Source organism: Scyliorhinus torazame, chromosome 4 (assembly GCF_047496885.1).
Source record: "Scyliorhinus torazame isolate Kashiwa2021f chromosome 4, sScyTor2.1, whole genome shotgun sequence".
In the NCBI taxonomy this organism is placed as follows: Eukaryota; Metazoa; Chordata; class Chondrichthyes; order Carcharhiniformes; family Scyliorhinidae; genus Scyliorhinus; species Scyliorhinus torazame.
Window position 1 is genome coordinate 287,339,725 of NC_092710.1, and position 21,560 is coordinate 287,361,284.

Genomic DNA, 21,560 nt, shown 5'->3' on the forward strand with positions numbered 1-21,560 from the left:
CTGGAACATTCTGCAAAGTAAGTGTAACATACTTTTACACCACAAATGTCGCTCTCAGGTACTGCATTGTAATGCAGATGTCTTTTTAATGCAGGAATTTATCACTGGCATCTGTCATTTAAAGGTAAGTTGACCCTTACATTGACCTGCCTTGTGTATTTTTTTCACATCCATTACAGTGCTTTGCCAGAATCCAATGAAAAAATGCTACAAAATGTCCTCTCAGTCTGCTGTCATCTTTTCTACTGTGATTTAAATATCTCTTGTTGAGATTTTAAAAAACGGTTTTGACACTTTTAAAAAAATCTAACCACCTGCTCCTTTACATTGATTGACAAGCATTTGAAATTGAAATGAGCACTTGCTATTATTTCCTTCCCAGATATCAGTCTACTCTTTGGACAGCTGTGGATATTACCACTGATTGGCTGCGTTTGAAGTGTTAATGACCTGGATTTCTCAGGTGGCAGGGAACTCTGAGTGCCCCCCAGGTAAATGATAATTAAGTGACTGCAGGTGAGTGGTCTGTCCCTCACATGGGAGGAAGCCCCGCCTTAGAGAGCTGTTGCCCAATCTGATTGGCCACCAGCTCTCAAGTCCCTGCAGCAACAAGTGCTTCAGTGGACTGATGAGAAATTGCATTTTTGCCTGAGATTAAGGGCATGATTCAGTGGCCTCGTTTCGCTCGAGCAAAAGTGCGATAATGCCGATAAAGAGCCGGAGAGGCCATAAACGAGAACTGCACCAGTGTTGCAACTGGCCTGTTCCCATAGGCAAAATCAGGATCTCACTGTAGCGTGGCGAGAAAGCAATAATCACCACTTAAGCTCTCTATTTCCATACAATTAACGGGAGCCTCTCTACATCTAACAGCCTCCCATCATCCAGCGGCCTCTCCAACAAGTGGTCACGCTTGTGTCGATTAATACTCCTTTTGACAAATGTGAACCTGGCGGAACAGCTGCTATGGGGACTCGAGGAGGTGAGTAGCCATCTTTGCTCACAGGCAATGAGCCCGAGGACAATGGGCTTGCTGCCCATATTCTCAGAGGGGTGTTGGGGGGTGACCGGGTGTGTGGGGGGGGGGGGGGGTGAAACCCCAGTTGGAGTGGATCACCATGGGGTTTGGGCATGTCAGGGCTAGGGGGGTTGTTTAGTAGCTTGAGGGTGGGGCTCTGCTGTTGGGGGGGGGGGAGGGGGGAGACTGTGTTTGGGACCTCCAAACCAACCTCTGGATCATGTGTACCTGTTCCAGCGCCAACCCTAGTCCCTGCCTGTCTGCCCCACTGACCACCCATAACTCCCACTGACTGCTGAGGCCTCTGGCCATGCGGCTGGAGGCCATGGAGGCCATTGCTGATAGGGAATTGGCAGTCGTGGTTCAGTGAGCATTTCACACAACCCAAACTGATTCCCGTGGACGGCTGAGCCCTGTAGCATGTAGCGTTTATTGCCTAGCATCCCAATCAGATCGTGATGCCGAGACACTATGCTTGAACACTGTGGGATTCAGCACCACAGTCGCAGCAGCCAGCATCAAACACCCAGTGGATGGGCCCGAGGTCCCACTCATGTCCACAGCCGGGATTTGGTGACGTTCTGTTTGGGTGTCTGGTGTGCAGGGAGTGCAGTCGGGTGAGCAGGCCCCCGCTGCGGCCGGGTGTGCCTGGGCAGTGTTGGGGGTCACGGATGGAGCCAGGACCCCATGTCTGGAGGGATAGGGGCATGGGATTGGTGGCCTGCAACGCAGGACAAAGAGCCAGAGGCATCACACTGGCTGTGGTGAGAGTCTTTTAATTGGTCTTGGACAAGTGTACACCATTGCCCAACTCCCCCTAATGGTGCGGCCCTTCTCTCCACACCCTCCCACCCTCCCCCCCAGCCCCCAGCCCCCTCTCCCCCACCCCCAAACACACATTCCCCTCCCTAGCCCCTACCTACCCCGGTTCCCCCCCTCTCCCCCCCCCCCCCCCCCCCCCCAGTGTCCTCAACGTGCTTAGCCTTCCTTGCTCTACCGCTGCCTCTAGGTGTGTCTCCAGGATACACATCAGCAGTGTCCCATGGCCTTTGGTGACCCTGGCAGGTGTTTTCTAGGGGCTCTGGGTCACGAATGCCCCGGCGCACTTGCCGGCGGCACATACATAGCTGTGCCGCCCTGACCCGGGTGCTGACTGCGATACGTGGCATTGTCAAAGGGGTGGAATGCGGGGGAACTTAGCCATAGAATGGGTCCGCGGAGGTTGGCGCCCAGCACCCCCGTCTCCCGATCGGTGCTCAATGGACCCTGGGGTTGATCTGGGAACAGAGGGGCAACTGGATTGAGTCGCAGCTGTCCCAGCGTCATCTGGCCCTACCAGCTCTGGCGCCTCTCCATTGTCTGCACCATAGTGTCGACACCCTCGGCGATGCTCCTCAATGACTGGGACATGTCCCCCAGTAACTGGGCCACCTCTGCAGCGCCTCGGCAATGCCCACCTGTGACTGGGATAAGCTCCACCATGCCTCGGCCTTTTCCATCTGAGACCAGGACCTGTGCCTCCTCAAGATCTGCCTGGTACTGGGCCATGTCCCCCAGTGACCTGGACACTCTGTCCCGGTCTTGCTATATTTGAACAAGGACTGCTTCAGTACCTGAGGAGTTGCAAATGGTGCTGAACATTATCCAAACTTCAGCAACATCCCCACTTGTTGATCTCAGAGTAGAAGGAGGGTCATTGATGAAGCAGCTGAAGATGGTTGGGCCAGGGAGCCTACCCTGTGAACTCTTGCGGTGATGTGCTTGAACTGAGATGATTGACCTCCACCAAACACAACCATCTTCCTTTGTGCCAGGTATGACTCCAACTAACGAAGGGTTTTCTCCCGACTCCTATTGACTCCAGTTTTGCGAGGGCTCCTTGATACCATACGCAGTCAAATGTGGCCTTGATGTCAAGGACAGTCACTCTCCAATCACCTCGAGAGTTCAGCTCTTTTATAGAATTTCATAGAATTTACAGTGCAGAAGGAGGCCATTCGGCCCATCGAGTCTGCACTGGCCCTTGGAAAGTGCGCCCCACCCAAGCCCACACCTCCACACTATCCCCACACCTCTGCCCTATCCCCGCCTACCCTTTTTGGACACTAGGGGCAATTTAGCATAAACAATCCACCTAACCTGCACATCTTTGGACGTGGGAGGAAACCGGAGCACCTGGAGGAAACCCACGCACACACGGGGAGGATGTGCAGACTCCGCACAGACAGTGACCCAAGCCGGGAATCGAACCTGGGACCCTGGAGCTGTGAAGCGACTGTGCTAACCACTGTGCTACCATGCTGCCCCATGTTTGAACCAAGACTGTAATGAGATCAGGAGATGAATGGCTCTGGCTGAACCTGAACTGAGCGTTAGTGAGCAGGTTATTGCCAAGTAAGTGCCGCTTCACAACATTGTTGATGACTCCTTCCACCACCTTACTGATGATCAAGAGTAGACAATTGACCAGTTTGTATGTGTCCTGTTTTTTGGGTACAGGACATACCTGGGCAATTAACACATGGCAAGGCAGCTGCATTTGAACAACTTGACTGGGAATACAGGAAACCTTCAGGACTATTGCCGGAATATTGTCAGGGCCCATAGCCATTGCAGTCTCAAGTGTCTTTAGCCGTTTCATAAGAGCATAAGAACATAAGAACTAGGAGCAGGAGTAGGCCATCTGGCTCCTCGACCCTGCTCCACCATTCAATGAGATCATGGCTGATCCTTTGTGGACTCAGCTCCACTTTCCGGCCTGAACACCATAACCCTTAATCCCTTTATTTTTCAAAAAACTATCTATCTTTATCTTAAAAACATTTAATGAAGGAGCCTCTACTGCTTCACTGGGAAAGGAATTCCATAGATTCACAACCCTTGGTGTGAAGAAGTTCCTCCTAAACTCAGTCCTAAATCTACTTCCCCTTGCTTTGAGGCTATGGCTATGCCCCCTAGTTCTGTTTTCACCCGCCAGTGGAAACAACCTGCCCGCATCTATCCTATCTATTCCCTTCATAATTTTATATGTTTCTATAAGATTCCCCCCTCATCCTTCTAAATTCCAATGAGTACAGTCCCAGTCTACTCAACCTCTCTTCGTAATCCAATCCCTTCAGCTCTGGGATTAACCTAGTGAATCTCCTCTGCACACCCTCCAGTGCCAGTACGTCCTTTCTCAAGTAAGGAGACCAAAACTGAACACAATACTCCAGGTGTGGCCTCACTAACACCTTATACAATTGCAGCATTACCTCCCCAGTCTTAAACTCCATCCCTCTAGCAATGAAGGACAAAATTCCATTCGCCTTCTTAATCACCTGTTGCACCTGTAAACCAACGTTTTGTCACTCATGCACTAGCACACCCAGGTCTCTCTGCACAGCAGTATGTTTTAATATTTTATCATTTAAATAATAATCCATTTTGCTGTTATTCCTACCACAATGGATAACTTCACATTTGTCAACATTGTATTCCATCTGCCAGACCTAGCCCATTCACTTAACCTATCCAAATCCCTCTGCAGACTTCCAGTATCCTCTGCACTTTTTGCTTTACCACTCATCTTCGTGTTGTCTCCAAACTTGGATACATTGCCCTTGGTCCCCAACTCCAAATCATCTATGTAAATTGTGAACAATTGTGGGCCCAACACTGATCCCTGAGGGACACCACTAGCGACTGATTGCCAACCAGAGAAACACCTATAAATCCCCACTCTTTGCTTTCTATTAATTAACCAATCCTCTATCCATGCTACTACTTTACCCTTAATGCCATGCATCTTTATCTTATGCAGCAACCTTTTGTGTGGCACCTTGTCAAAGGCTTTCTGGAAATCCAGATATACCACATCCATTGGCTCCCCGTTATCTACCGCACTGGTAATGTCCTCAAAAAATTCCACTAAATTAGTTAGGCACGACCTGCCCTTTATGAACCCATGCTGCCTCTGCCCAATGGGACAATTTCCATCCAGATGCCTCGCTATATCTTCCTTGATGATCGATTCCAGCATCTTCCCTACTACCGAAGTTAAGCTCACTGGCCTATAATTACCTGCTTTCTGTCTACCTCCTTTTTAAAACAGTGGTGGCACGTTTGGTAATTTCCAATCCGCCGGGACCACCCCAGAGTCTAGTGAATTTTGGTAAATTATCAGTAGTGCATTTGCAATTTCCCTAGCCATCTCTTTTCGCACTCTGGGATGCATCCCATCAGGGCCAGGAGGCTTGTCTACCTTTAGCCCCATTAGCTTGCCCATCACTACCACCTTAGTGATAACAATCCTCTCAAGGTCCTCACGTGTCATAGCCTCATTTCTATCAGTTACTGGCATGTTATTTGTGTCTTCCACTGTGAAGACCGACCCAAAAAACCTGTTCAGTTCTGCAGCCATTTCCTCATCTCCCATTATTAAATCTCCCTTCTCATCCTCTAAAGGACCAATATTTACCTTAGCCACTCTTTTTCATTTTATATATTTGTCGAAGCTTTTACTATCTGTTTTTATATTCTGAGCAAGTTTACTCTCATAATCTATCTTATTCTTCTTTATAGCTTTTTTAGTAACTTTCTATTGCCCCCTAAAGATTTCCCAGTCCTCGAATCTCCAACTAATCTTTGCCACTTGGTATGCTTTTTCCTGCAGTTTGATACTCTCCCTTATTTCCTAAGATATCCACGGTTGATTTTCCCTCTTTCTACCATCCTTCCTTTTTGTTGGTATAAATCTTTGCTGAGCACTGTGAAAAATCGTTTGGAAGGTTCTCCACTGTTCCTCAACTGTTTCACCATAAAGTCTTTGCTCCCAGTCTACCTTAGCTATTTCTTCTCTCATCCCATTGTAATCTCCTTTGTTTAAGCACAAAACACTAGTGTTTGATTTTACCTTCTCATCCTCCGATACTAAAGAAGAACCAGGCAACGTGCCTCAATGACTACCATCCAGTGGCCCTGACTTCAGTCGTAATGAAGTGCTTCGAGAGGTTGATCATGAAGCGCATCACCTCCACAATCCCAGAACGCTTTGATCCACTGCAACCGGTCCACATCAGACGCCATTTCCCTGGCCCTACACTCATCCCTAGAGCATCTCGAAAACAAGGACTCCTACATCAGACCCCTATTTCTTGACTACAGCTCTGCCTTCAACACCATAATCCCAGCCAAGCTCATATCAAAGCTCCAAAACCTAGGACTTGGCTCCCCACTCTGCAACTGGATCCTCGATTTTCTGACCAACAGACCACAATCAGTAAGAATGAACAACACACCTCCTCCACAATAGTCCTCAACACCAGGGCCCCGCAAGGCTGTGTACTTAGCCCCCGACTCTACTCCCTGTACACACACGACTGCGTGGCAAAACTTGGTTCCAACTCCATCTACAAGTTTGCTGACGATACGACCATAGTGGGCCGGATCTCAAATAACGACGAGTCAGAATACAGGCGGGAGATAGAGAACCTAGTGGAGTGATGTAGCGACAACAATCTCTCCCTCAATGCCAGCAAAACTAAAGAGCTGGTCATTGACTTCAGGAAGCAAAGTACTGTACACACCCCTGTCAGCATCAACGGGGCCGAGGTGGAGATGGTTAGCAGTTTCAAATTCCTAGAGTTGCACATCTCCAAAAATCTGTCCTGGTCCACCCACGTCAACACTACCACCAAGAAAGCACAACAGCGCATATACTTCCTCAGGAAACTAAGGAAATTCGGCATGTCCACATTAACCCTTACCAACTTTTACAGATGCACCATAGAAAGCATTCTATCGGGCTGCATCACAGCCTGGTATGGCAACTGCTCGGTCCAGGACCACAAGAAACTTCAGAGAGTCGTGAACACCGCCCAGTCCATCACACAAACCTGCCTCCCATCCATTGACTCCATCTCCACCTCCCGCTGCCTGGGGAAAGCGGGCAGCATAATCAATGATCCCTCCCACCCGGCTCACTCACTCTTCCAACTTCTTCCATCGGGCAGGAGAAGTCTGAGAACACGCACGAACAGACTCAAAAATAGCTTCTTCCCCACTGTCACCAGACTCCTAAATGACCCTCTTATGGGCTGACCTCATTAACACTACACCCCTGTATGCTTCATCCGATGCCAGTGCTTATGTAGTTACATTGTATATGTTGTGTTGCCTTATTATGTATTTTCTTTTATTCCCTTTTCTTCCCATGTATTTAATGATCTGTTGAGCTGCTCGCAGAAAAATACTTTTCACTGTACCTCGGTACGCGTGACAATAAACAAATCCAATCCAATCCAATTCATCTGTATTTTAAATTCCACCATATTGTGATCGCTCCTTCCGAGAGTATCCCTAACTATGAGATCATGAATCAATCCTGTCTCATTACACAGGACCAGATCTCGGACCGCTTGTTCCCTCGTAGGTTCCATTACATAGTGTTCTAGGAAACTGTCGTGGATACATTCTATAAACTCCTCCCCAAGGCTGCCTTGACCGACCTGGTTAAACCAATCGACATGTAGATTAAATTCCCCCATGATAATTGCTGTACCATTTCTACATGCATCCATTATTTCTTTGTTTATTGCCTGCCCCACCATAATGTTACTATTTGATGGCCTATCAGTGACTTTTTCGCCTTACTATACCTGATTTCCACCCAAATGGATTCAACCTTATCCTCCATAGCACCGATGTCATCCCTTACTATTGCTCGAATGTCATCCTTAAATAACAGAGCTACACCACCTCCATTACCATCCACTATGTCCTTCCGAATAGTTTGATACCCTCGGATATTTAACTCCCAGTCGTGACCATCCTTTTACCATGTTTCAGTAATGGCCACTAAATCATAGTCATTCACGATGATTTGCGCCATCAACTCATTTACCTTATTCCGAATACTACGAGCATTCAGGTAAAGTACACATTTCTTGGCTTTATTAGCTCTGTTTTGAATCTTAACACCTCGATCAGTAAACTCTCCTAAGTTATATTTCTTCTTAACTTTTCTCCTAATTTTCCTTGTCATTGAACCCATATCTTCATGTAACAACCTGCCGCGTCAGTTACCATTAATGTTTTTACTTCCCGTTTTATTCCTTTTATTATTACTGAGCCTATTCACTGAGCTCCCCTCAGTCACTGTACCTTGTACTGTCGCCCTTTTTGATTTTTGACTATGGCTTCTCTACCTTACACTTTCCCCCTTACTGCCTTTTGTTTCTGTCCCTGTTTTACTACCTTCCGACTTCCTGCATCGGTTCCCATCCCCCTGCCACATTAGTTAAAACCCTCCCCAACAGCTCTAGCAAACACCCCCCCTAGGTCATCGGTTCCAGTCCTGCCCAGGTGCAGACCATTTGGTTTGTACTGGTCCCACCTCCCCCAGAACCGGTTCCAATGTCCCAGGAATTTGAATCCCTTCCTCTTGCACCATCTCTCAAGTTCCGCATTTATCCTATCTATCCTGACATTCCTACTCTGACTAGCTCGTGGCACAGGTAGCAATCCTGAGATTACTACTTTTGAGGTCCTACTTTTTATTTTAACTCCAACTCCCTGAATTCAGCTTGTAGGACCTTGACCCATTTTTTACCTATATCGTTGGTGTCTATGTGCACCACGGCAGCTGGCTGTTCACCCTCGCCTCCCCCAGAATGTCCTGCAGCCGCTCCGAGATATCCTTGACCCTTGCACCAGGGAGGCAACATACCACCCTCGAGTCTCGATTGCATCCGCAGAACTGCCTGTCTATTCCCCTTACGATTGAGTCCCCTATCACTATAGCCCTGCCATTTTTATTCATGCCCTGCTGCGCAGCAGAGCCAGCCACGGTGCCATGAACCTGGCTGCTGCTGCCTTCCCCTGGTGAGCCATCTCCCTCAACAGTATCCAAAGCAGTATATCTGTTTTGCAGGGAGATGACCGCAGTGGACACCTGCACTGCCTTCCTACTCTTGCTCTGTCTTTTGGTCACCCATTTTCTATCTCCCTCAGTAACTTCCACCTGCAGCATGACCAACTCGCTAAACGTGCTATCCACGACGTCCTCAGCATCGCGGATGCTCCAAAGTGAGTCCATTCTGATATCTTGTGAAATGGATCGAATTGGCTGACGACTGACATTAGTGATGCTGGGGACCTCCGGAGGAGACCAAGATGAATCACCCACTCGGCAATTCTGGCTGAAGACTGCTGTGAATGCTTCAGCCTCGTCTTTTGCACTGATGTACTTTTCTCCCCCATCATTGAGGATTGGGTTATTTATGGAGCCTCTTCCTCCAGTTAACTGTTTAATTGCCCACCAGCATTCATGCTGAATGTGCCAGGACTGCTCAGATCTGATCGATTGGTTGTGGAGTCACTTAGCTCTGTCTAACAGCTTATGCTCTTTGGCACACAAGTAGTCCTGTGTTGTAACTTCACCAGGTTGACTCCCTCAATTTTAGTTATGCCTGCTGTTGCTCCTAACACACTTTGACAAAGAGTCATCCAGACTCAAAACATTAGCTTCCATTTCTCTCCTCAGGTGCTGTCAAAGCTGCTGAGATTGTCCAATATTTTCTGTTTTAGTTTCATGTATGTTGCTGCTGTCTTCATTGAACTAAGGTTGATCCCCTGGTTTGGTGTTAATGGTAGAGTGGGGGATATGCCGGGCCATGAGGTTGCAGATTGTGGTTGAGTCCAATTCTGCTGCTAATGATAGCCCATAGCTCCTCTTGGTTTGCAGTCTCCCGTTGCTAATCTGTTCAAAATCTATCCCATTTAGTACAATGATAGTGTCACACAACATGCTGGAGGGTATTCTCAATGTGAAGATAATATTTAGTCTTCACAGGGATTATGCGGAGGTCATTCCTACCGATACTGTCATGGACAGATGCACCTGCTGCAGGCAGGTTAGTGAGCATGATGTCTAGTATGTTTTTCTCTCTTGTTGGTTACCTCACGACCTGCCACAGATCCTATCTAGCAACTATGTCCTGATGGACTCTGCAGGTCTGGTCAGTAATGGTGCTACCAAATCACTCTTGGCGATGGTCATTGACGTCATCCACCCAGAGTACATCCGGCATCCTTTCCACTCTGAGTGATTCCTCCAAGTAGTGTTCAACATGGAGGAGCACTGATTCACCAGCTGAGGGGGTAGGGATGCAGTACAAGGTAATCAGCAGGAGGTTTCCTTGCTCATGTTTGACCTAGGGAGCAAAGTTGATGTTGAGGTCTCGCCAACTATATATCAATGTGTCACCACCTCTGCTGGGTCTGGTTTGCCAGGGGGACAAGACATACCCAGGGGTGGTGATGGCGGTGTCCGTACATTATCTGCAAGGTATGATACCATTAGTACGACTATGTCAGGCTGTTGTTTGACTAGTCTGTCATACAGCTCTCCCAATTTTAGCACAAGCCTTCAGATGTTAGTTTGGAGGAATTTGCAGGGTTGACAGGGCTGGGTTTGCAATTGTCATATCCGGTGCCTTGACCAATGCCAGATGGTTCGTCTGCTTTCATTCCTTTTGAGCCTTTTTAGCAGTTTGATACAACTGAGTGGCTTACTATTCCATTTCCGAGGCATTGCTGTGGGACTGGAGTCACCTGTGGGCCAGACCACATAAGGATGGCAGATTTCCTGCCCTGAAGGACATGAGTGAAGCAGATGGATTTTTCATGACATTCGACAATGACTTCATGGCCATCGTTAGACTTTCAATTCCAGATATTTTAATAATAATAACTTATTGTCACAATGAAGTTCCTGTGAAAAGACCTGAGTCACCACATTCCGGCACCTGTTCGGGGAGGCCGGTACGGGAATTGAACCCGCGCTGCTGCCTTGTTCCGCATTACAAGCCAGCTGTTTAGCCCACTGTGCTAAACCACCCCCTAATAATGAATTCAAATTCCACCTCCTGGTTTGAATCCGGATCCCCAGAGTATTACCCTGGGTCTCTGGATTATTAGTCCAGTGACAAAATCACTATGCCACTGCCGCCCTCTGCTGCCCTCTTTTGTCCCTACACCTCTGTAAGTGTTTGGTTTGTTCCTTCTGCTTTAATGGTACTGCAGGAATGCAGGAGATTATTGGTGTTAACCTGCTCCAAATATCAGACTGCGACCTCATAGCCAGAAGTGAAACTGTTTTAGTCATATTCAATTCACTAATAAACTATCTTTTAAAAACAATTCTTACACAAACCATCAAAATGTCATTGATACATTCACAACCATCCAGGGAAAAGTGACAGGAATGATGACAGCTCTTCCAACTAATTTTTACCAGCAGGTGTCCAGATTATAATCCATATACTTAGAACAATCAAAGGCAGAGATTAACGTCGCACAAGTGGGCTATTTAACTTGCTCCATGATCGCAGAAACTGAGAAAATGAGTATCATATTAACAAGCCTCCAGTAAAACTCAAGACTCAAACACTGTTTTCCCCAAAGCGCTTCGCTGAAGCAGATTCTGTGCAAAAGTGCTTAATGGATTCTAATTTCTTTAAATTAGCTGGGTTAACATTTCATTAAGCATAAACAGCTACCAATCCTTGATTTCCACAGGCATCGAGAGGGATTTTTGCAGAGATCCAATAACTTCAGGTGTCCATGCTCCTTAATTTCATTTGTGGTAATCCATTTGGTGAACAATGTGGACTAAGAACTTGGTCCATCCACTTCCCCAACCCCCAGTGGCCACAGGAAAAGTGATGGTGAAACCGGCAGTATGATACCATCACCTGAATCTCTTCCAGTTCTTCCTTCTTGGCTCCAAAGAGACAATGCGCCAACATCCAGCGGGCGCACTTTTCTAGCTAGCATTGAGCATTTGTGAGCGGCAATCATGTGACTGATTTCCAAATGCCTACCTACCTTGTACTTGTGATTCTGTCCTTGGTGCTTGAGGGGAGGGGGAGTGTTAGAACAAAGATTACTTGCTCTGCCTCAAAACCCAGCTACTCAATGATAATCTGATTTAGGAATTCTGACACTGAGCATAGAGTAGCAAAAGATCACCATGTAACACTGTAATAAAAGAAAATTACTGCGGATGCTGGAATCTGAAACCAAAGAGAAATTGCTGGAAAATCTCAGCAAATCTGGCAGCATCTGTAAGGAGAGAAAAGAGCTAACGTTTGGAGTCCAGATGACCTTTGGTCAAAGACATGTAACACTGTAGCCTAATCTTCCATTCAGGGTTGGAATCCCTCTTTCCAGAAATTACACATTTACCTTGCTTTGATTTTTCTGGGTCTTCTCCCATTGGAGGATGCTGCAGATGCCAATCTTCAGTCAATTGTACTCGCCCCACGTGTTATCAAGAAACGGCTGAAGACACTAGATACTTCAAAGGCTATTGTCACTGACAATATGCCGGCAATAGTACTGAAGACTTGTACTTTAGAATTTGTCGCGCACCTAGCCCAGCAGTCCCAGTACAGCTATAATATTAGTATCAACCTGGCAATGGGGAAAATTGCCCAGATATGTCCTTGGATAAATCCAACCCAGCCATTTACCACCTCATCAGTCTACTGTCGATCATCGGTAAAATGATGGAAGGGGCCATAAGCAGTGCTATCAAATGGCACTTGCTGAGCAATAACCTCCTCACTGACGTTCAGTTTGGGCTCTGTCAGAGCTACACAGATCCTAACCTCATTATAGCCTTGTTCAAATATGGACCAAAGAGCTGAAATGTAGAAGTGAGGTGAGAGTGGCTGTCCTTGACATCAAGGCAGCATTTGATCGAGTATGGCATCAAGGAGCGTCGCAAAACTGATGGGAATCAGACGGAAACCCTCTATGGTTGGAATCATACTTAGCACAAGGAAGATAAGCAAAATACTGCAGATGCTGGAATCTGAAACAAGACCAGAGAACGCCAGAAAAACCCGGCAGCTCTGTCAGCATCTATTAGGATAGAAACAGAGTTAACATTTTGAGTAAAAAGGAAGTACAAACGGAGATGGTTGTGGTGGTTGGAGGTCAATCATCTTAGCTCCAGGGCATCACTGTAGGAGTTCCTCAGGGTAATGGCCTTGGCCACACCATCTTCAGGTGCTTCATCAATGGTCATCTTTCCATCAAAAGATCAGAATTGGGGATGTTCACAGAGGACTGCACAATGTTCAGCACCCTTTGTGACTCCTCAGACACTGAATCAGTCCATGTCCAACTATAACAAAACCTGGACAAAATCCAGGCATGGCATGATAAGTGGCAAGTAACACAATAATAATCTTTACTGTCACAAGTAGTCTTACATTAACACTGAAATGAAGTTACTGTGAAAAGCCCCTAGTCGCCATATTCCGGCGCCTGTTCGGATATACCGAGGGAGAATTCAGAATGACCAAATTACCGAACAGCACGTCTTTATGGGACTTGTGGGGGGAAACCGGAGCACCCGGAGGAAACCCACACAGACACAGGGAGAACGTGCAGACTCCGCACAGACAGTGACCCAAGCCGGGAATCGAACCTGGGACCCTGGTGCTGTGAATCAACAGTGCTAACCACTGTGACGCCTTACCACACAAGTGACAGGCAATGACCAACTCCTCCAAGAGAGAATCTAACCACTGCAGTTCCATCACTGAATCCCCACTAGTGACATCTACTATTAACCAGAAACATGAGCTGGACTAGCCACATAAATACTATGACTACAGGAGCAGGTCAGAGTCTAGGAATCCTGCGGTGAGTAACTCACTTCCTGACTCCTCAAAGCCAGTCCACCACCTAGAAGGCACTAGTGAGGAGCATAATGGAATACTCTCCACTTGCCTGGGAGAGTGTAGTTCAAACAACATTCAAGGGGCATGATGCCACCCAAGGCAGAGCAGCCTGCTTGATTATCATCCCTTAAATCCCTTAAATATATGAATAGGATGGGAATAGAAGGATACGGACCCAGGAAGTGTAGAAGATTGTAGTTTAGTCGGGCAGTATGGTCGGCACGGGCTTGGAGGGCCGAAGGGCCTGTTCCTGTGCTGTACATTTCTTTGTTCTTTGTTCCACAAACATTCAATCCCTCCACCACCGATGCACAGTTGGAGTCATGTGTTCCATCTACAAGTTGTATGGCAGGAACTCACCAAGATTCATTAAACAGCATCTTCCAAACTCATGACCATTACCATCCAGAAGGACATGGTCAGCAGATACGTTGGAACACCACGACCTGGAAGTTCCCCTCCAAGCCACTCGTAATTCTGACTTGGATGGATTTTGTTTATTGTCACATGTACCAAGGTACAGTGAAAATAATTTCTCTGCAAGCAGTTCAACAGATAATTAAGTACATGAAAACAAAAGGAAATAAAAGAAAGTACGTAATAGGGCAACACAAGGTACACAATGTAACTAGATAACACTGGCATCGGGTGAAGCATACAGGGGTGTAGTGTTAATCAGGTCAGTCCATACGAGGGTCATTTAGGAGTCTGGTAACAGCGGGGAAGAAGCTGTTTTTGAGTCTGTTTGTGCGTGTTCTCAGACTTTTGCATCTCCTGCCCGATAGAAGAAGTTGGAAGAGTGAGGAAGCCGGGTGGAAGGGGGCTTTGATTATGTTTCCCAGGCAGCGGAAGGTATAGATGGAGTCAGTGGATGGGAGGCAGGTTCGTGTGATGGAGTGGGCTGTGTTCACGACTCTCTGAAGTTTATTGCGGTCTTGGGCCGAACAGTTGCCATACCAGGCTGTGCTGCAGCCTGATAGGATGCTTTTCATGGTACATCTGTAAAAGTTGGTAAGAGTTAAAGCGAACATGCCAAATTTCTTTAGTTTCCTGAGGAAGTATAGGCGCTGTTGTGCTTTCTTAGTGGTAGCGTCGACGTGGGTGGACCAAGGCAGATTTTTGGTGATGTGTTCTCCCAGGAATTTGAAACTGCTAACCATCTCCACATGGTCCCGTTGACACTGACAGGGGGTGTGTACAGTATTTTGCTTCCTGAAGTCAATGACCAGCTCTTTAGTTTTGCTGGCATTGAGGCAGAGATTGTTGTCGCTGCACCACTCCACTAGGTTCTCTATATCTCTCCTGTATTCTGACTCATCGTTATTCAAGATCTGGCCCACTATAGTCGTATCGTCAGCAAACTTGTAGATGAAGTTGGAAGCAAATTTTGCCACGCAGTCATGTGTGTACAGGGAGTTTAGTAGGGGGCTAAGTACGCAGCCTTGAGGACTATTGTGGAGGAGATGTTGTTGTTTATTCTTACTGATTGTGGTATGTGGGTCAGAAAGTCGAGGATCCAGTTGCAGAGCGAGAAACCAAGTCCCAGATTTTGGAGCTTTGATATGAGCTTGGCTGGGATTATGGTGTTGAAGGCGGAGCTGGACTCAATAAATAGGAGTCTGATGTAGATGTCCTTTTGTCTAGATGGTGCCTGCTGTGGACCGGTTGCGACGGTACGCGAATTGCAGTGGATCAAGGCGCTCTGGGAGAATGGAGGTGATGCGCTTCATAATCAACCTCTCGAAGCACTTCATTACGACTGAAGTCAGGGCCACTGGATGGTAGTCATTGAGATACGTTGCTTGGTTCTTCTTTTTTTAAAAACAAATTTAGAGTACCCAATTCATTTTTTCCAACTAAGGGGCAATTTAGCGTGGCCAATCCACCTACCCTGCACATCTTTGGGATGTGGGGGCAAAACCCACGCAAACATGGGGAGAATGTGCAAACTCCACATGGACAGTGACCCAGAGCCGGTATTGAACCTGGGACCTCGGCGCCGTGAGGCAGTAGTGCTACTCACTGAGCCACCGTGCTGCCCGTCTAGTTCTGTAAAGAAGTTAGGGGTTGAGTCCAATAGTGAGGATGGATCAGGTTGGAGGCCTGGGAGATTTAGAGTGTCAGAGGGAGATTTGAGTGGCTGCGGCTAGACAAATTGGGTCCAAGTGTAGCCAGAGGCTCAGGGGGATGCCAGGGGTCAGGTTGGGAGACAGGGCTATTGAGAGGAGAGCTGAGGATGAGGAGAGTCAGTTCTTGGACTCGGGGAAAGACTTTATACTCCCCAACAAGCGGGTTCTGAGGTGGGAGTGTAAAATTACATGAACGGGATTCATTCCAGGATCGCTGGGACTGCACCCACCCCCCACCCCCCGACCCAAATCCAATTTATAGTAGGGCGGACAGGGTCTCGGACGGGAAGCCTGCCCGTTAGGCCTATTGGCCAATTCAGGTCAATTAATGGCTACTTAAGGACTTTTGCTTGTGCAGCCTCAATTTTTAGGCAAGCAGGCAGCAGTTAGATCAGGATGCAGGATAGAAAATGTTAACAAAATCAATCTCAGGCAGGAAGGGTTTGTGGGGGGGGTGGGGGGGGGTGGGATGCTGGCGATGCGGTGGGGCAGTGTTCAACCTGAAGGCACTTTCAGATTTGGAGCAACACTCTAAAGGGACCTGGGAGTTCCAGCCCCCAGGGACCTGGGACCTCCCCCCCCCTCAACCGCCCCAACCTACTGAGATTGCTTCCTGCCCTCCACCCCCTCCCCGCTCGTAATGCTCCACTGCAGCACCTCTTCTGGCTACTGTACCTGCAGGGTATAAAAAGCTGTTGGCCAATATGATTGACTGAGAGCTCTCCAAGGGAGGCCTTCCATCCAAGGGCAAATGGAAGTCCTCTCTGCTGCCAATCAATGCTCAATTGAGTGTGAATTGGCAGCGCGCCTGCTGGACTTGACAGGGTTGCGTTCCCTGAGTGTTTGGCATTCAGGCCTAGATCTTAATCTGTCTAATATTTCCTGGGTAACTATTTAGGTACAATATGACTCTTCTTTAGAGTTGAAGAGGACTCGGAATGTGATGGATTTTACTCTGTTGAGAAAGTGAGGAGGGGCAGATGGACCATAAGTAAAGGTCAGTAATAGGTTTCCCCCACCCACTAACTTATCCCTGACCTCTTTTGACAGTGCCCCTCCCAACCTTTTCAACAGCATAAAACCTATCACATTCCTCGTTCTCTTCAGTTCTGAAGAAGAATCACACGGACTCAAACATTAGCTCTGTTTCTCCCTCCACTGATGCTGCCAGGCCTACTGGAGTTTTCCGGCACTACTTGTATTTATTTCAGAACTCCAGCATCCACAATATGGTGCTTTTAGTTAGCTGTTCAGGGAACAAGTCAAAACTGTTAAAAATCTCCAAATCTAACTCAAAAGTTTTACACCTTTTTGGAGGGTGCCAGGTAGCTTGGAATTGTCCATCAGATGTTTAAACTTTCCAGGCAGTTCCAATGGAGTCATTGCATTTTGCGTGGTCCCTTCGGCTGGAAGATCTGGGTCCATGGTTCTATAGGTGCAATTTTACCACACGTTGCACCTGGTGCTGATGCAGGCATCCCGGGAGCATCACAGCAGATGCCCAAATTGGAGGCCATTGGAGACCCAGGGTGGTTGAGGTAAGGGCAGCACACTGACACTGCCCCTGGCATCTGGGAACCGTGGCAATGCCAACCTGGCACTGCTAGGGTGCAAGGAGCACTGCTCTGGCAGTTTGGCAGCGCCAGGGTGATAGATTGGCACTATCAAGTGTCGGGGCCTGAGGGGGCCATGCCCTTGAAAGGAGGAGAGTGAAGGGGGAATGAAGGTTGGACGGTGATGCGTTGTGTGAAGGGGCTTCATAAATGTTTTGGTGTGAAGGGGATGGTCTTGAAAAGGGGTTAGGGATAGCCGGAAAGAAGGAAAGGATCTTTTGTGACCACCATAGCGGTGAGCACACTTGGGGAGGGGGAGGGGTGGAATGCCCATGATTGTTCGAGGTGGCATTGTCCATGGGTGGGGCATGTGGGGAACCCTCAAGTTCATTTCAAGTTGGGATAACCCTTTCAAAGTGGGGCCCCGATCTCTGAGGAGCTGGTCTCGCCACTGATGAGTTCAGCTCCCCATTGCTGGAAACATTTCTAAGTGTGGGCTAGACCGGTGAGCAACTCCCCAAGTCCAAAAAAACAACTAAATATGGGTGAACCCATGTCTGGATCGCACCCAAAAAGCCGGCGGGTAAGCACCCCGCCATTAATGCCAAAATGGGACACCCAACATTGACCTTTCACCTTTGACCATCTGAATTAATATCATGATAACAGCAGGCCGCACTTGTCCCAAACCTCTGCAAAGGTCTACTGGCAGTCATGACTCCCCACCAGCCCTGTGACCTCATAAATTGCCTTATTGTCGTCATCCTGGAGTAATAAAAGTGCCCTTTGGGTCTGACCTAATTTCTATAGTTGTTCCGCGTCTTAAATACAGCTTTATACAATTCAACATTTGACAAATGCTGTTTTATTCTGAAATTTCTGTGGAACTTGCAGATTTATTTGTTCTTCATAAATTCCTAATCAGCAGTAATATGTTGTCACCATATGCCTTTGACACATAACCGAGTCATTTTCCTAATGGTTATATACTGACAGCATGGGAAGATGAAAAATATGCTGGCTGAAAATAAGCAGCATTAATGCTGCCGCAATGTGCGAAATCTTTCACAAAGATCATTTAGGTAATGTTCCATTCATTTTAGATTCATGAATATGCCTTTTCAGATTAGATGAGCACACTGTAAATCTGAGGTTATCTGTTATTGTGTGTCATGTTGTTATTTACAAGTTTACATGCCTGCACTGTGCATAACTAGCTGTATAATAGTTGCCTACTTTCCTATGCGGAATGTACACTGTAACTTTCTCTGTTACAAAGGTTAAATAAACAGCAGCTTCAAACACAGCAGCTCAATTTTACATCCCACTCAGCAAAATTGCCCCACAAATGCTTACAACCATTGTGTTAATTTTTGTGCAGTTTTCACACCAGGAAATTAAATATTACACTGTTTTTTAGAAAAGCAGAAAATGTTGGAAATACTGACCAGTGTCTGATAACATCAGTGGAGAGAGAAACCGTTCGCATTTCAGGTCTATGTCCTTCCAGCAGTTTGGGAAAAAGATAGAATAATAATAATAATCTTTAATGTCACAAGTAGGCTTACATTAACACTGCAATGAAGTTACTGTGAAAAGCCCCTAGTCGCCACATTCCAGGACCTGTTCAAGTACACAGAGGGAGAATTCAGAATATCCAAATGACCTGACAGCACGTCTGTTGGGACTTGTGGCAGGAAACCGGAGCACCCGGAGGAAACCCACACAGACACGGGGAGAATGCGTAAAGTCCGCACAGGCAGTGGCCCAAGCCGGGAATCGAACCTGGAACCCTGGCGCTGCGAAGCAACTGTTCTAACCACTGTGCTGCCGTGCCGCCCAAATACAATACAGCAAGTGAAAAGGTGGGGTAGGGTTGCGGGGAAAGTACCAAAGGGAAGATCCATGATAGGATGGAGGATGAAAGAGATTAAATGACAAAGGTTTTCATGGTGCAGGGCCAAAGGGACAAGTTACAAGACAAAAGATGTGTCGAGAGAAGCTGTGAATGGCAGGATTCTGAACAGTTGACATCCAAAAGCAACGGAAAATAAGGGAGAAACAAGAGAGAAATAACAGCCCCAAGAAACAAGCAAAGTAAAACAACATGAGGGCAGTGGTTACAATCTAAAACCGTTGAGCCTCTTGAGTCCACAAAGTTTTAGTCAAAAGAACAGGGCCATTCCTCAAGTTTGATTCGAGCTTCATGTCATGGACAGATTTATGTATTTTCTTACAATCCGTGATCAATGTGAGGTCCTTGTATTTTCTTACCTTCAGGGTGATTGCTCCAATTTAAATAATCCCAGCAGCAAACTTACTCTGTGAGTTTCTAAAATAAAGAGTTATGATTCTATGCTTGCTATAGAGAAAGTGCAGCAAAGGTTTACCAGCCTGATTCCTGGGATGGCGGGACTGTCATATGAGGAGGGACTAAATCGGTTAAAATTATATTCATTGGAGTTTAGCGTTCAGAGGGGATCTCATAGAAACTTACAAAATTCTAAGAGGATTAGATAGGGTAGATTGAGAAAGAATGTTCCCCATAGTGGGGGAGTCCAGAACTAGGCATCATAGCTTGAGGATAAGGGTTAAACCATTTAGGACTGAGGTGAGGAGAAGTTTCTTCACCCAGAGAGTGGTGAATTTGTGGAATTCGCTACCAAAGAAAGTAGTTGAGGCCAAAACTTTGTGTAATTTTAAGAAGGAATTAGATATAGCTCTTGGGGCTAAGGGGGTCAAGGGATATGGTGAGGAAGGCTGGATCAGGTTATTGACCGTGATGATCAGCCATGATCATAATGAATGGCGGGGTAGGCTCGAAGGGCCGAATGGCCTCCTCCATTTTCCACGTTTCACTCACTCGCCTCACACGTACTGTCACTCACACAAAGACTAGATACAGATAAATATTATAATATATAAATTACCTCAATAGACCTGTAGTTCCTGAGATGAGTTGATGTTTTTAAGTGAAGTGAAGGTCTGATAAGCAGAAGATTTGCAATAAGTTGTGAGTCTTTTTGCAGTTTAATTTCCAGGATATTTTTTGTTCTCAAGTGAATTTGAAGTTGGTACAGGTTGGGCAAAGTCCTTCTCCCACCTTCAAGGTATGGTTGTTTATTATGTTGGCTGCGTGGTTGACTTGCAGCTGGTAAGATGGCGGTTTGATGGATTTGAATCCAGAACAGCTCTTTTTATTGTTTTAATAGCAGGCTGAAAACATCACACTCTCATCATATGACATGTTATAAGTCCAAAGTCCTTTCCAAATAAGGCGTGTGGCCAGGTTCATTATATAACTTGTGTGTTGACTTTCACACGTTGAGAGTTTAAGACAGCCAGTGTATTTGATTCTGAATGGCCTATTCAATTTGAAATTACCCTTTTGAATTAATTTCAGGGAAAAGGCATTGAGTCAATATCAGTTTGAAAAGTTACTTTTGCTCCCTCTTGAGACAGATCTAGAGGCCACCAGATCACACAAGGGAGCCCTGACTTCAGAAAGGGGCTTCGGATGGAGGAGCTCTCGCTCCCCCCTCCCCCCCCCCCCCACCCCCGCTACCCACAACCCCACCTCCCCTTGATTTCCCATTTGAGATGTAACTCTTTTTATTTATCGATCTTCCCCTCACAAGTTCAATTCTCCAGCTAGCCTCGACTATTAACTGGTTCTTTGAGGGCCTCAACTGGGGCAAGGGTGGGCTTCTAGTTTGAGACCTTGCACACCACAGTGCCATAACTCGCTCCCGTGGGAATTTAGCTTTGGTCGGGAAGGCCTGCCAGCGGTTGGAGAGACCGCAAAGTAAACCTTGGCAGCCTCCCAGCAGGCTTTGCCATGCCTAATGCACCGCTACTGGAATAACTCATCTCCCTGCCCCCAACCCCCCACCATCTCTCGATTGTCAGGATTTGCCTGGCTGGCTCTGACTTCCTCAGAGAAACTTACATCTATGGGCAAATCTTGGAATTGAAGTAAACCCTCCCCCTCATGCTGCAGCCTCAGCATTGCCCAGCGCTAAGGGTGGAACAGCTGCCATCACTCTGATTTGACCAAAAGCATTGGTGGGGAGCTGGCCATCATTCTCAACTGGACGTCAGCCCCGGTGGCAGCCTAATAATT